The sequence below is a fragment of the Eriocheir sinensis genome, chromosome 60, assembly GCF_024679095.1.
Source record: "Eriocheir sinensis breed Jianghai 21 chromosome 60, ASM2467909v1, whole genome shotgun sequence".
NCBI classification, from domain to species: Eukaryota; Metazoa; Arthropoda; class Malacostraca; order Decapoda; family Varunidae; genus Eriocheir; species Eriocheir sinensis.
Window position 1 is genome coordinate 64,687 of NC_066568.1, and position 17,725 is coordinate 82,411.

The 17,725-nt window shown below is 43.7% G+C and overlaps 1 protein-coding gene across 1 annotated transcript in view; it reads right to left on the reverse strand.

The window, feature by feature from the left end:
* The window catches only part of LOC126985655 (uncharacterized), a 39,869-nt gene extending 24,134 nt beyond the window's left edge, over nucleotides 1-15,735 (reverse strand). The window contains exon 1 of the mRNA XM_050840805.1: nucleotides 15,656-15,735. The gene's annotated coding sequence lies outside the window, so the exon portion shown is untranslated. The remainder of the gene's footprint in view (nucleotides 1-15,655) is intronic.
* Between the last annotated feature and the right edge of the window lie 1,990 nt (nucleotides 15,736-17,725).

Consider the following 17,725-nt stretch of genomic DNA (forward strand, 5'->3'; position numbering starts at 1 on the left):
AATGTAGGCATGCACTGCGTCTAATTGAGCAATTATTGGTAATAGTAGAAGTACAAGAAACCTTAATCATAGTAATGATAACATTAGTCTAGTTTAGAAGCTGCAGTAGCAACATCTACTGCGGATGCTTCTACTACAACCGACCCAACCATTCCATAACATTTATTACAACTTAAACTATTACCACTACTGCTACTACTACAAATATATACTGACATTACAACTACTACTACTACTACTACTACTACTACTATTACAGCTACTATTACTATTACTACTACTACTACTACTACTACTACTACTACTACTGCTACTGGTAATAATAATAATAAAAACAATAATAATAATAATAATAATAATAATAATAATAATAATAATAATAATAATAATAATAATCCTACTACTACTACTACTACTACTACTACTACTACTACTACTAATAATAATAATAATAATAATAATAATAATAATAATAATAATAATAATAATAATTCTACTACTACTATTACTACTACATAAATGATACCTCCACCCATGGTTATTTTCTCGACATATAATCCCCGAGCATGCTGGCTGTCAGATCCCTCACTTCATCGTGTCGAATACAGACGAAGCCTCCCTTTTTACATGTCATGGTGTGGGTGACATCATTTGGTGATCCACATGCACAGAGATCAGGCAGTCCCTCAATCGGCCAGCCATATCTCAGAGCAGCGGCGTCGACAAATTCTTGTTTGTTGAGGCTGAAGCCTTTTGCTCGGAATGGTATTGACGTTAGCCAGTTAGAAGCGCCTGCCTCCTGTGCTGTGTGTATTTTTCTACCCATTTCTGTGGACAGGTGGTGTGTAAGACGGTCCAGCTCGTCTTTTTGGGCCTGTTGCCTTTCTTCTGAGATTTTTCTTTTAATATCTCTTATTTCTGTTTGGTCTATCTCGCCCTCTGCCTCCTGACCGATGATCCTGTTGATGAGTGACCTGGTAAGGCTGATGGAGTTTTGGTTCTCCTTATCAGCCAGCTTCTCAGGGTTGGTGATCCCCATCCCACCCAGTCTTGGGGGAAGTGCTAGCATATCCCTATCCTCCTCCCCCAAAGCATGATATTTCACCAGCGCCGGCAAGAATACATTCTTGACGGCATTTTCCAGTGGTCGGAGGAGTGGACTGATGCCGGGGATGGTGCACATCAGGAACGTCCACCGATGTTGGATGCCGTGGGTGTACGCTGAATAGGCAGCGTGTGGCTCAGTCTTGGCAATGGCACACAAAGCTTCTATTTCCTTCACCCATTCAGCTACTTTGTCTCCCACGTACTCCTTCTTATATACCTCTGTCCCGATCACTGTACCTAAGTGTCGTTGTCCGTCTTTTGTCACAATGACGCCACTTCCTCTAAAAGTTTCTGCGGCATGGTCATAATGTTCAGGTTTGACAATAAGGACAGACTTGGTGGCGTTAGGGATGTATCCTATCTATCACAGTGTCCCACCACCCTTTTAAGTCTGAGATTTTACCAGCACCTGAGAGGTCATCCGCATAAGCCACCTGTTTCACCCGTGTTTCTGCGAACGCGATTTCATTTTGGAGGACTGATAGGCCCAGGGCGTACATAACCATGGCTATTGGGTCACCTTGTGTTGTTCCCTCGGATGATTTTAACACTTTCACTTTTCCACTGTGGCTATTTATGTATAAGTCGGTCGGGTATGTATAGGTATTTTCGACATACATAGCTAAGCTAGGGCACTTGGTTTTAATGTTGTGTATCATAGTCTTTCTATTTATTGTGTTGAAGGCATTTTTGGCGTCAACAAAAAGCACTGCTTCGCACTCCACGTGGTCAAATATCTCCCGCATGGCATGGCATGCTGCTTCTCCTCCTGCCTGCTGCCCCGCACAAACTTGGAGGTTCCCTGCTGCCATTCTCACATCTTCTTTGACGACAGCCATGATGCATTTGCCTACGATGCGCCGCAGGACTTCTCCGACTCCTATAGGCCTGCATCCCGGCCTCTTGTCCAGGGGAATGAGGCGGCATGCCGTCAGGGCGTCCACATAGTGGCAGCTGGAGGAGGCGAGTTTTCTTGCCAGTGCTGCAATGGTGTTGCGCAAGTCACCAGCTGCATTGCCAAAGTTGGCGCTGCTCAGCAAGCTTCGCCATCCCCGTGCATCAAGTCCTGAGGGCCCCGCGCTGCCACGAGTCTGGAGGGCCTTCTTCCACACCATCTCTCCTGTTATCCTTTCGTATATAACTGGATTCGGTGGTTAGTGACATCCTGCCAGTCTCAGTCCCTTCAGGTCACTCGGTGGAGGATGTTTTTCCTTGAGTTGATTGATCGTGTCCCTGGTGAGTGGAAGCACACCCCGTGTGGAATTTTCTGACAAGGCTCGTGTTGCAGACGCAACGTTGCCTTGTCGCATTTTGTCTGCAAACTTCCGGGCCCTGTCTTCTGTGGAGGTGTTGTTTTGTTGGGGTCCGGGAGCCTCTCCTGTATGGCTCTGGCTTCTCCAAGGAGGGCATCTAACTCGTTAGTTTGCCACAAGGCAACTCGCCTTCTTAATGCCTCGATATTTTCGGCTTGTTTGGTCTTTGGGTGTGCTCTTTGGAGGAAGAGATGGGGGAGAGTGAATACAATTTTCAGGGATAGGGGCGCCAGTGGTGTGTTCTGGATGTAGTTATTTAACAGGGTGACAATTTCTTTGATGATAAATGTCGTGGCTCCACATCTGGGTGGTTCAAAAAGATTTCTTGCAGACCACCCAACAACTTCAAGGTATGTGTCATCCACCCACCTCGTTGCTTCCCCCTCCGCTAGCCCCTTCCAAGCAAAGCTTCCCCCGACCTCCGCGCCCTGTCCAGTCGAAGAGGAAGAGTGATGAGGGGGTGGTGGTAGTGGTGTTGGTAGTGGCAACATTGGAGGTGCCAATGGAAGGGTGGTACCGGTTGAGGGGAGATAGAGGTGGCGGTTGTGCAGCAGCTCACTCCGACAAACCATACCCCTGCTCACTCCTCCCCCGGCGGCCCTCATTGTCCCCGCGGTGTCGCGCTTCATCGTTATCCTCCCTGCTCTGATCCCTGCCCAGGGGATTTTGGCACCTGTCGCTCTTCTTACAGTTCGTACAGCGTCTTTTCTCCTTAACACATGCACAATTTATACATCTGTGATCTTCTTTTGTACAAACGCAGCATCTTCTTTGGCTTGAAGGGTCAAGCATTTATAAAATTATAGATATTGATATTAATGACAACAGGAATATTGGTAGTACATGTAGTAATAATGACTGATTATTGATTATGATTGAAAGTAGTAGTGATATCTACTGTGGAATGACACTAATATTAATATTCCTATTAGTTTAGCGACATTGACAGATATATAGATAGGATTATAATCAATATAATAGGCTGACACATTGTTTTCAAAGGGTGAGAGAGAGAGAGAGAGAGAGAGAGAGAGAGAGAGAGAGAGAGAGAGAGAGAGAGAGAGAGAGAGAGAGAGAGAGAGAGAGAGAGAGTTGGGATGGAGACATTATCAGTGCGATGTGGAGAAATTTGTTAGTGTCAGCATGGATACGGCTCATATCCTTTCACAAAGCAATTCGTTGGCCCCAACCCGCCAATGCTGTGGCCGACAACCATCTTTATTTAAAATTACAAACATTAATAAACATATTGTTCCTAGGTTGACAGAGCCTGAGGTTGATACGGTTATCAACCACCGTCGCCTCAAAGTCCAGGTCGGCAATGTGGGTGGTTTTGTGTGCAGGTGACCTGATTCCCCTCAGGCAGATCAAGGCTGACCTCAGAAGGGAAAAGGACAGCCTGCATCTCATCCAGGCGACCACACTGTTTCTCGGCTGCTGTTTTCTTATCCACCAGTGTTACGACGAGTCTTTTTTTTTACAACAAAGGAGACGGCTCAAGGGCAACAAAAAGAGTGCAAAAAAAAAAAAAGCCCGCTACGGGCCGCTCCCATAGTAGACAAAATTAAAGAGTGGCCAAAAGAGAGGTCAACTAGGCAGGAAGAAATACAGACGAAGGAAGGCTGTTCCAGAGTTTACCAGTGAAGGGGATGAAAGAATGGAGATGCTGGTTATCTCTTGCATAAGGGGTTTGGACAGTATAGGGATGAGCATAAGTAGAAAGTTGTGTGCAGCGAGGCCGCGGGAGGGGGGAAGGTATGCAGTTAGCAAGTTCAGAAGAGAAGTCAGCATGAAAATATCGATAGAAAATAGAAAGAGAAGCAACATGGTGGTGGAATTTACGAGGTAGAAGACTATCAGTAAGAGGAGGATAGCTGATGAGACGAAGAGCCTTAGACTCCACTCTGTCCAGAAGAGCTGTGTGAGTGGACCCCCTCCACACGTGAGATGCATACTTCATTCGAGGGCGACAAGGGCCTTATAAATGGAAAGCATCTTTGCGGGGGAGAAGAACTGGTGGAGACGATACAGAACGCCCAACGTCGATGAAGCTGATTTAGTGAGAGAGGAGATGTGAAGTTTCCAGTTGAGATTTTGAACTTAGGATAGACCGAGGATATTTAGTGTTGAAGAAGGTGACAGCTGAGTGTTGTCGAAGAATAAGGGATAGGTGTTTGGAAGATTGTGTCGAGTTGATAGATGGATAAATTAAGTTTTTGAGGGATTGAAGGACACGAGGCTCATTTTACCCCAATCGGGAATCATATTAAGATCTGAGGTTAAGCGTTCTGCAGCCTCCAGTCTGGAGTCTTGTAATTCATGTTGAGAGGGTCTTTTGTTGAAGGAAGTTGAATAATGCAAAGTGGAGTCGTCAGCGTATGAGTGGATAGGACAGTTTGTTATGGCAAGAAGATCATTGATGAATAACAGGAAGAGAGTGGGTGATAGGACAGAGCCCTGTGGATAACCACTGTTGATTGGTTTATGGGAGAACAGTGACCGTTTACCACCGCAGATATAGAACGGCCGGAAAGGAAACTGCAGATAAAGGAACAGAGAGAGGGATAGAATCCGAAAGAGGGCAGTTTAAAAAGCAAAGATATGTGGCACACGCAATGGAAAGTTTTCGATATGTTCAGCGCAACTGAGAAAGTTTCACCGTAACGGCAAAAAGAGGATGACCAAGAGTCAGTTAAGAGAGCAAGAAGATCGTCAGTAGAACGCCACTTGCGGAACCCATACGGACGATCACATAGAAGGTAAGAAGTGGAACAGTGCTTTTGAATCTTCCGGTTAATGATTGATTCAAAAGCTTTAGATAGGCAAGAAAGTATAGGGCGGTAGTTTGAGTGATTGGAACGGTCACCCTTCTTAGGCACAGGCTGTATGTAGGCGTGCTTCTAGTAGGAAGGAAAGGTAGATCTTGACTGACAGAGGCGTAGGAGTTTGATGAGGCAGGATGTCGGCACGGAAGCACAGTTTTTGAGGACAATAGGAGGCACTCCGTCATGCCCATAAGCCTTCTGAGGGTCGAAACCAGAGAGGGGATAGAAAACATGTAGAGGCTCTTCGCCATTGGCCCCATCCCCCCCAACGTCGTGAATATTAACGAGGTGAAGGAGCCCTGGTCCATGATCTGTATTATTTCCTTTTTTTTTTTTTTTTTTTTTTTTTTTTACGTTGTTGCCTATTGCGCCGGTAGGCATCTTCCCGGTGGGGCCTGATGGTCGGCCCAAGGCTTCTTCCAAGTGGGGCCTGATGGTCGGCCCAGCCCGTTCTGGCGCAGGCGAGTGTTTATAGTGGCGCCATCTTGCCATAGATGATCTTAACAACATGATACGTAAAGGAGAAGAAACTGTTAAACTTGCAAAACAATACTTTAATAAGATTGGTCTACTGTTAAATGCACAAAAGACGCAGTGCATGTTCATTGGAACAAGGCGGCTACTACTACTACTACTACTACTACTACTACTGCTGCTAGTACAACGACTACTACTACCACCACTACTTACCTACGCACTACTATTACTACTACTACTACTACTACTACTATTACTTTTTTTCTACTACATGAATGATACCTCCATCCGTGTTTTTTTTCCCGACACATAATCATGGAGGGCTCCATAGCTTGGAGGTCATTAGCCCCAATTCTGTTCGCTAATGACTGTGGCATCTAACCATATCACTAATATTACCTATCACTAAATCACCTATCATCTATTACGTCCAGATCCCCCTTTCCTTCCCTACTCGGAACTAGCTATCAAACACATGAATAATAGTGGCTCTTACGGATCAGACGGTATCCCTTTCAAATTTTTAAAAGACGCCCTTCCCGTCATCATTGCACATATTACTTGCATCATAAACGCCTCAATTGTGACTGGAGTTTTCCCCACACCGTGGAAGCACTCCATTGTTATACCTATTTTTAAGTCTGGCAATGAAAACGAACCTAGTAACTACCGTCCCATAGTTCTCCTACCCATTCTTTCTAAAGTAACTGAAAAAATAGTTGCATCTCAGCTTACCTTATACGTAGAAACAAATAATCTGCTCAGTAAAACACAACATGGTTTCAGACCCAATCTGTCCACTAATATTGCTTTATTAAAACTAACTAACGAACTTTACGCAAATATGGACAACAAGAAAATTTCTTTAATCTCCCTTTGCGATTTATCTAAAGCTTTCGACAGTGTCAGTCACGAAATATTGCTAAACAAGTGCCTCAACATGAACATAGATTCCTTCTGGTTCCAGAATTACTTAAATGATAGAACACAATCGGTGCGGATAAATAACAGTATGTCTGACAGCTCCAGCATGTCCTACGGTGTGCCTCAAGGATCAGTACTTGGTCCAATTTTATTTATTATGTATGTAAACGACCTTTGGCGCTATTTCTCGAACTGCCAAATAATCCAGTATGCTGACGACACCCAGTTTATTCACAGTGGTTACATAGATGATCTTAACAACATGATACGTAAAGGAGAAGAAACTGTTAAACTTGCAAAACAATACTTTAATAAGATTGGTCTACTGTTAAATGCACAAAAGACGCAGTGCATGTTCATTGGAACAAGGCGGCTCCTCTCACAGATTCCTCCCGACACTCACATGCAGGTGGACGGGAACGTTATCACTCCCAGTTCATCTCTTAAGAACCTGGGCGTTTACTTTGACAGCCACTTATTGTTTGATGCACATATCTCCGAGATGAGCAAAAAAGTATACGCAACAATTATGCACGTTAATAGAATAAGGGAACACTTTAATCAAACAACAAGAATTTCTGTCATTCAATCATTAGTCATGAGTATAATTAATTATGGGATCAGTATCTGGGGAGCTACTAATGCTTCTCAAATACATCGCGTGCAAAAACTACAAAATTTTGCAGCAAAGGTAGCACTTGGAGGAGCTCCCAGGAGTGAACACGCTACTCCATTTATCAAAGAACTTGGCTGGCTCAAAATAAAACAGAAACATACTTTTGAAATCGGAGTAATTATCTACAAACTCATTAATAAAAAAGTTCCCACTGCCAACAGTGGGCGAGAGGCACAACCACAATGTCAGCACGAGGCAATCTGAACAGCTCTACGTCCCCATGTGCAGCACTAACTTGGGCACCAAGTCCCTCCAAGTTGCCGGATCCACACTATGGAACAGCTTTCCTAACAACGTAAAAAATACTTCCTGCCTTAACACTTTTAAAACACGTCTGAAGATACATCTTCTCAACAAACAATTAGAATTGTGAATATTACATGACATGTTCCACTGTTTTAGATCAATCGACTTTTTTTACACTTTCACTCCGACTGCCTCACCATTTTATGTGATATTGTCTGACTACATCTTACTCATACTCTGATCATAACACTTTAAAGTATACTTTAACCTCTTATGATGATAACGTTTTAACTTTTTATGTTTAATACTTTTTACCTTATAACTCACGAATGTTGTTTAACTCAATTTTAATATAGGTGTTTTCTTTTGTGTATTAACTTCATTTTAATGTTCTCGTAAGCGTAAGTCTCATGTAAAAGATTAACCATTGTAACAATGGAAATAAAGTTCTTATTCTTATTCTTATACTCAGGTCACTCCCGACCCACCTTAATGTCACTCTCCACCACTGTGGCTTCATAGCCCATATTGGAGATGTTGCTGACTTTTGGGCCAGAGTGTGTGGTGCCCCTGAGACATAGGACGGCCGACCTGAGCAGAGAGAACGAGAGGCGACACCTCATCCAGGCGACAACGTTGATGCTTCTTTTCTGAGATTAGTTCCGCGAGTCGTGCGTAGAAGCATCGGGCCCTGGGTCCCATCCCTCCGGATGTGGTGAAGACGAGGGGGGTGAAGCTGCCCTGATCCACATTGTTGGATTCTTTCCCCGCATGCCCTTGTCTTCTCCTGTGGTTGGCGGCTTCCAGAGGCAGCTCACGGTGGGAGGCAGCCATCGGGTCGAATATGCGGATGTCCATGAATGCCCGCTGTCCGCGCACCAAGAATCCGCGGGCACTTAGATCAACCCGTGCCTCCTGTGAGGTATTGGCCGTCCTGTACCGAAGGTGTTCGCCGTCCAAGGGGAGCAGTGCCGGCTCGGTAGTGACGTCTTGGCATACCTCCCCGAGCATGCTGGCTGTCAGATCCCTCACTTCATCGTGTCGAATACAGACGAAGCCTCGCTTTTTACATGTCATGGTGTAGGTGACATCATTTGATGGTCCATATGCACAGAGATCAGGCAGTCCCTCAATCGGCCAGCCATATCTCAGAGCAACGGCGTCGACAAATTCTTGTTTTTTTGAGGCTGAAGCCTTTTGCTCTGATTGGTAATGACATTAACCAGTTAGAGGCGCTTGCCTCCTGTGCTGTGTGTATTTTTCTACCCATTTCTGTGGACAGGTGGTGTGTAAGACGGTCCAGCTCGTCTTTTTGGGCCTGTTGCCTTCCTTCTGAGATTTTTCTTTTAATTTCTCTTATTTCTGTTTGGTCTATCTCGCCCTCTGCCTCCTGAGCGATGATCCTGTTGATGAATGACCTGGTAAGGCTGATGGAGTTTTGGTTCTCCTTATCAGCCAGCTTCTCAGGGTTGGTGATCTCCATTCCGCCCAGTCTTGGAGGAAGTGCTAGCATATCCCTCTCCTCCTTCCACAAAGCATGAGATTTCACCAGCGCCGGCATGAATACATTCTTGACGGCATTTTCCAGTGGTCGGAGGAGTCGACTGATGCCGGGGATGGTGCGCATCAGGAACGTCCACCGATGTTGGATGCCGTGGGTGTACGATGCATAGGCAGCGTGTTGCTGAGTCTTGTCAATTTATTTATTTATTTATTTTTTTTACGTCTTGGCCTATTGCGCCGGTAGGCTTCTTCCCGGTGGAGCCTGATGGTCTGTCCAAGGCTTCTTCCCGATGGGGCCTGATGGTCGGCCCAGCCCGTTCTTGCGCAGGCGAGTGTTTATTGTGGCGCCATCTTGCATTGGCTCATTCTGCCCTCCCAGAGCTCATCTTTAATCCTAGAATCTAGAGTCCGGGTTGATAGGTGGTCTTCTGGACAGCATGTGGGTAGTTTTATACCACTCGGCGGCGGCTGAAAAATCCTAACTTGGTGGCACCGGTAGGGGATTGAACTCGCGTCCTCCTGAACGCAGGGCCGTCTCGCTATCCGTTCAGCCACCGCCTCCCCAATGGCAGACAAAGGCTCCATTTCCTTCACCCATTCAGCTACCTTGTCTCCCACGTACTCCCCCTTATACACCTCTGTCCCGATCACTGCACCCAAGTGTCGTTGTCCGTCCTTTGTCACAATGACTCCACTTCCTCTAAATTTTTCGCTGCACGGTCACAATGTTCAGGTTCGACAAAAAGGACAGACTTGGTGGCGCCATGGATACATCCTATCTCAGGGCCGGCGGCGTTCAAAGTGTCCCACTACCCTTTCAAATCCGAGACTTTACCAGCACCCGAGAGGCCATCCGCACAAGCCACCTGTTGCACTTGTGTTTCTGCGTACGCGATTTCATTTTGGAAGAGTGACAGGCCCAGGGCGCACATAGCCACGACCACTGGGTCACCCTGTGTTATACTACTACTACTATTACTACTACTACCACTACTACTACCACTCCCCCTACTACTACTACTACTACTACTAATAATAATAATAATAATAATAATAATAATAATAATAATAATAATAATAATAATAATAATAATAATAATAATAATAATAATAATAATAATAATACAACTGTTATTACTACTACCACCATTACTTAACGACTAATATTACTACTATTACTACTACTACTACTACTACTATTACTACAACAATTACTACTACTATTACTACCATTACTACTACTGCTACTACTACTACTACTACTACTACTACTACTACTACTACTACTACTACTATTTTTTTTTTTTACAACAAAGGAGACAGCTCAAGGGCACAATAAAAGGAAACAATAATAAAAAAAAATTGCCCGCTACTCGCTGCTCCTAAAAAAGAAAAAAACGAGGTGGCCGAAAGAGAGGTCAATTTCGGGAGGAGAGGTGTCCTGATACCCTTCTCTTGAAAGAGTTCAAGTCGTAGGCAGGAGGAAATACAGAGGAAAGAAGATTGTTCCAGAGTTTACCAGCGTGAGGGATGAAAGAGTGAAGATGCTGGTTAACTCTTGCATAAGGGGTTTGAACAGTATAGGGATGAGCATTAGTAGAAAGTTGTGTGCAGCGGGGCCGCGGGAGAAGGGGGAGGCATGCAGTTAGCAAGTTCAGAAGAGCAGTCAGCGTGGAAATATCGATAGAAGATAGAAAGAGAGGCAACATCGCGACGGAATTTAAGAGGTAGAAGACTATCAGTAGGAGGAGGAGAGCTGATGAGACGAAGAGCCTTACACTCCACTCTGCCCAGAAGAGCTGTGTGAGTGGAGCCCCCCAACACGTGAGATGCATACTCCATACGAGGGCGGACAAGACCCCTGTATATGAATAGCAGGGGAGAAGAACTGTCGGAGACGATACAGAACGCCCAACCTCGAGGAAGCTGATTTAGCGAAAGAGGAGATGTGAAGTTTCCAGTTGAGATTTTGAGTTAAGGATAGACCGAGGATGTTTAGTGTTGAAGATGGTGATAACTGAGTGTTGTCGAAGAATAGGGGATAGGTGTTTGGAAGATTTTGTAGAGGTTGCTAGGTGGAGAAATTGAGGTTTTGAGACATTGAAGGACACAAGGTTCCTTCTGCCCCAATCGGAAATGATAGCAAGATCTGAGGTTAGGCGTTCGGCAGACTCCAGTTTGGAGTCGTGTACTTCCTGTTGTGATGGTGTTCTATTGAAAGAAGTTAAATAATGCAGAGTGGAGTCGTCGGCGTATGAGTGGACAGGACAGTTTGTTATGGAAAGAAGATCACAGATGAATAACAGGAAGAGAGTGGGTGATAGGACAGAGCCCTGTGGAACACCACTGTTGATAGGTTTAGGGGAAGAACAGTGACCGTCTACCACCGCAAAGATAGAATGGCCGGAAATTAAACTGGAGATAAAGGAACAGAGAGAGAGAGATAGAATCCGAAACAGGGCAGTTTAGAAAGCAAATACTTGTGCCAGACTCTATCGAAGGCTTTCGATATGTCTAGCGCAACAGAGAAAGTTTCATCGAAACGGCTAAGAGAGGATGACTAAGAGTCAGTTAAGAGAGCAAGAACATCGCCAGTAGAACGCCCATTGCGGAACCCATACTGGCGATCAGATAGAAGGTTAGAAGTGGAAAGGTGCTTTTGAATCTTCCGGTTAAGGTTTGATTCAAAAGGTTTAGATAGACATAGAAGTAAAGCTATAGGGCGGTAGTTTGACGGATTGGAACGGTCACCCTTCTTAGGCACAGGCTGTACAAAGGCATACTTCCAGCAGGAAGGAAAGGTAGATGTAGATAGGCAGAGACGAAAGAGTTTAACCAGGCAGGGTGTCAGCACGGAAGCACAGTTTTTAAGGACAATGGGAGGCACTCCATCAGGTCTATAAGCCTTCTGGGAGTTGAGGCCAGAGAGTGCATAGCAAACATCATTTAGAAGAATTTTAATAACAGGCATAAAGGAGTCAGAGGGGGGATGAGTAGGAGGAATAGGCCCAGAATCGTCCAGGGTGGAGTTCTTACAGAAAGTTTGAGCGAAGAGTTCAGCCTTAGAGACAGATGAGACGGCACTGTTGCCGTCAGGGTTAAGGAGAGGAGGGAAAGAGGAAGAAGTGAAATAGGAGGAGATATTTTTGGCTAGATGCCAGAAGTCACGGGAAGAATTAGAATAAGCAAGGTGTTGATATTTTCTATTGCTAAATGAAGTTTTGGTAAGTCGGAGAATAGATTTGGCACGATTCCGGGCTGAAATGTAAAGGTCAAAGTTAGCGGGAGTTCGAAGGCTCTGGAACCTTTTGTGAGCTGCCTCTCTATCTTTAATAGCACGAGAACAAGTATGATTAAACCAAGGCTTTTTAGCATAAGGAGTAGAGAAAGAACGTGGAATGTATGCCTCCATTCCAGAGACAATCACCTCTGAGATGCGCTGAGCACAAACAGAGGGGTCTCTCTCCGGGAAGCAGTTATCATTCCGTGGGAAATCGGAAAAGTACATTCTCAGGTCGTCCCGAAGCAAAATGCCAGAAGCATCGCCTCTTCGGTGGGTCCAGAGGATGTACAGGAGCGATAGGACAGGAAACAGAAATAAGGTTATGATCGGAGGAGCCCAACGGTGAGAACAGTTTGACAGAGTAAGCAGAAGGATTAGAGGTATGGAAGAGGTCTAGAATGTTGGGCCTGTCTCCAACACGGTCGGGAATACGTGTTGAGTGCTGAACCAACTGCTCTAGGTCGTTGAGGAGAATAACGTTATAGGCGTTTTCACCAGGCTGGTCAGTGAAAGAGGATGAAAGCCAAAGCTGGTGGTGAACATTGAAAAATCACAAGATGGAGATTTCAGCGAAGGGAGAGTGAGTCAAGATGTGCTCCACTTTAGAATTCAAATTGTCGAAGAATTTTACATAGTTAGTAGAGTTAGGTGAGAGATAAACAGCACAGATATATTTAGTAATTTTTTTTTTTTTTACAACAAAGGAGGCAGCTCAAGGGCACACAAAAAAAGAAAACAATAATAAAAAAAAAGCCCGCTACTCGCTGCTCCTAAAAAAGATACAAAAGAGGTGGCCGAAAGGAAGATCAAATACGGGAGGAGAGGTGTCCTGATACCCTCCTCTTGAAAGAGTTCAAGTCGTAGGCAGGAGGAAATACAGATGAAGGAAGATTGTTCCAGAGTTTACCAGCGTGAGGGATGAAAGAGTGAAGATGCTGGTTAACTCTTGCATAAGGGGTTTGGACAGTATAGGGATGAGCATGAGTAGAAAGTCGAGTGCAGCGGGGCCGCGGGAGGGGGGGAGGCATGCACTTAGCAAGTTCAGAAGAGCAATGAAGTCTTAGCCAGATGGTGGAAAATTCAGAAAAGTCAAGGTCGTGGGCACGAAAGCAAGTGATGTCGTTGCGCACGTAGGCGCAACTTCCAGCTTTAGATTGAAATTTAGGATAGAGATAGTTGGAGGGAACAGACTAGAGGTTGCTGTCAGTAGCCTCAGAAACCTGTGTTTCGGTGAGGAAGAGAAGATACTACTACTACTATTACTGCTACTACTACTACTACTACATAAATGATACCTCCACCCATGTTTATTTTCCCGACACATAATCATGAAGGGCTTCATAGTTTGGAGGTCATTAGCCCCAACTCTGTTCGCTAATGACTGTGGCATTCAACCATATCGCTAATACTACCTGACACTAAATCACCTACCATCTATTACGTCTAGATCCCCCTTTCCTTCCCTACTCAAGTCACTCCCGACCCACCCTAATGTCACTCTCCACCACTGTGGCTTCATAGTCCATATTGGAGATGTTGGTGGCTTTTGGGCCAGTGTCTGGTGCCCCTGAAACATAGGATGGCCGACCTGAGCAGGGAGAACGAGAGGCGACACCTCATCCAGGCGACAACGCGACTCCTTGGCTGATGCTTGTTTTCTGAGATTAGTTCCGCGAGGCGTGCGTAGAAGCACTGGGCCCTGGGACCCATCCCGCCGGATGTGGTGAAGACGAGGGGGATGAAGCTGCCCTGATCCACATATTGGATTCTTTCACCGTATGCCCTTGTCTTCTCCTGCTCGTTCCTGTGGTGGGCGGCTTGCAGGGGCAGCTCACGGTGACAGGCAGCCATCGGTCAAATATGCGGATGTCCATGAACGCCCGCTGTCCGCGCACCCAGAATCCGCGGGCACTTACATCAACCCGTGCCTCCTGTGAGGTATTGGCTGTCCTGTACCGAAGGTGTTCGCCGTCCAGGGGAAGCAGTGCCGGCTCGGTAGTGACGTCTTGGCATACCTCCCCGAGCATGCTGGCTGTCAGATCCCTCACTTCATCGTGTCGAATACAGACGAAGCCTCCTTTTTTACATGTCATGGTGTGGGTGACATCATTTGGTGATCCACATGCACAGAGATCAGGCAGTCCCTCAATCGGCCAGCCATATCTCAGAGCAATGGCGTCGACAAATTCTTGTTTGTTAAGGCTGAAGCCCTTTGCTCTGATTGGTAATGACGTTACCAGTTAGAGGCGCCTGCCTCCTGTGCTGTGTGTATTTTTCTACCCATTTCTGTGGACAAGTGGTGTGTAAGACGGTCCAGCTCGTCTTTTTGGGCCTGTTGCCTTTCTTCTGAGATTTTTCTTTTAATATCTCTTATTTCTGTTTGGTCTATCTCGCCCTCTGCCTCCTGACCGATGATCCTGTTGATGAGTGACCTGGTAAGGCTGATGGAGTTTTGGTTCTCCTTATCAGCCAGCTTCTCAGGGTTGGTGATCCCCATCTCACCCAGTCTACTACTACTACTATTACTACTACTACTACTACTACTACTACTACTACTACTAATAATAATAATAATAATAATAATAATAATAATAATAATAATTACTACTACTACTACTACTACTACTACTACTACTACTACTACTACTACTACTACTACTACTACTACTACTACTACTACTACTACTACTACTACTACTACTACTACTACTACTACTACTACTACTACTACTACTACTACTACTACTACTACTACTACTACTACTACTACTACTACTACTACTACTACTACTACTACTACTACTACTACTACTATTACTACTACTACTACTATTACTACTACTACTACTACTACTACTACTACTACTACTACTACTACTACTACTACTACTACTAGTAACACTTCCACTATTACTGCTACTATTACTACTACTACTACTACTACTACTACTAGTAACACTACCACTATTACTGCTACTATTACTACTTCTACTAAAACTACTATTACGTACTACCACCATGAAGAGAAAGACAAGGGCGAGGACGAGGAAGAAGAGTAGGAGAAGGCTGAGGATTATTATTACTATTATTATTTTTATTATTATTATTATTATTATTATCATTATTATTATTATTATTATTATTATTATTATTATTATTATTATTATTATTATTAATATTAATAATAATAATAATAATAATAATAATAATAATAATAATAATAATAATAATAATAATAATAATATTACCTTTGGTTTAGTTTATGAAAAGGTTCTTGTTTTGTATTCCAAAATATATTTACCTGCGAAGCACAACAAGAGCGGTATACAGGCGGAGAACGAGACGAGTGACAAACGTGTGGGTGTCGCGGCTGCCAGCCTCTTACTGGCCACTGCAGGCAGAGAGAAATGCAATCTTTAGAAAACTGCATTGTCACGTGATTCTTGAGTGATATGGAAAGTTCCGTGCATAACATCGCTCAGCTACGCGGATAATTAGCCCTCAAATTGAACAAGTTAAAGACACACACAAAAAAATAGCAACGATCAAAAACATGTTGTGCTCGGTAATAGCATTACATTACATTACGTCCTGGCCTATTGCTCCGGTAGGCTTCTTCCCGGTGGATCCTGATGGTCGGTCCAAGACTACTTCCCGGTGGGGCCTGATGGTCGGCCCAGCCCGTTCTGACGCAGGAGAGTGTTTATAGTGGCGCCATCTTGCATTGGCTCATGCTGCCCTCCCGGAGCTCATCTTTAATCCTAGAATCTAGAGTCAGGGTTGATAGGTGGTCTTCTGGTCAGCATGTGGGTATTTTTAAGCCACTCGGCGGTGGCTGAAAAATCCCAACTTGGTGGCACCGGTCGGGGATTGAAATCACGTCCTCCTGAACGCGGGGCCGTCTCGCTATCTGTTCAGCCACCGCCTCCCCAACATAATACGGTAAATGTGAGACATCCATGGAGTCTTGACAGATATAGTAATAAAAAATACACGATATATATATATATATATATATATATATATATATATATATATATATATATATATATATATATATATATATATATATATATATATATATATATATATATATATATATATATATATATATATATATATATATATATATATATATATATATATATATATATATATATATATATATATATATATATATATATATATATATATATATATATATATATATTAGGCAGTGGCAGAAGTGATAGCGTACTGGACCCACATTCGCCGCGTGATGGACGACGCGGTTCGAATCCTCAGGCTACCACTGGATTTTTCGGTCACTGCCGAGTTGCTTAAATCTACCCACATGCTGTCCTGAAGACCACCCATCAACCCGGACTGTAGAGGAAGCCGTCCAAGCGAATCAAGTACGAGTTCCGGGGGGCAGTATGAGCCAATGCAAGATGGCGCCACTATAAACACTCGCCTGCGCCAGAACGGGCTGGGCCGACCATCAGGCCCCACCTGGAAGAAGCCTTGGGCCGACCATCAGGCCCCACTGGGAAGATGCCTACAGCAATAGGCAACAACGTAAAAAAATAAAAAATAAAAATAAATAAAAAAAATATATATATATATATATATATATATATATATATATATATATATATATATATATATATATATATATATATATATATATATATATATATATATATATATATATATATATATATATATATATATATATATATATATATATATATATATATATATATATATATATATATATATATATATATTACAATAATTCTTGTTGTGACGTTCGTTTGAAAATGTCTGGATTAATATATGGGAATTTTGGTAATGGAGAGCCTACTTTGATTTTTGCCTCAATATAAATGACTTATATTTTAAATAGCGTGTGTGTGTGTGTGTGTGTGTGTGTGTGTGTGTGTGTGTGTGTGTGTGTGTGTGTGTGTGTGTGTGTGTGATTTTTTTTTTTTTTCACGTCAGAAAATGCGGCTGAAGAGCAACAAAAATAGTACAGAAAAAAGCCCGCTACTCGCTACTTTTGGGTACTCGTAAAGAATACCCAAAAGAGAGGTAAATTTCGGGTGGAAAGGTGTTTTGATACACTCTTCTTGAAAGAGCTCAAGTCATAGGCAAGAGGAAATACAGCCGAAGGAAGACTGTTCCAAAGTTTATCATTGAAGAGGATGAAAGGATGGAGATACTAGTTAACTCTTGCATAAGGGGTTTGGACAGAATAGGGATGAGCATGAGTAGAAATTCGTGTGCAGCGGGGCCGCGGGAGGGGATGAGGCATGGAGTTAGCAAATTTAGAAGAGCAGTCAGCATGAAAATATCGATAGAAGATAGAAAGAGAAGCAACATGGCGGCG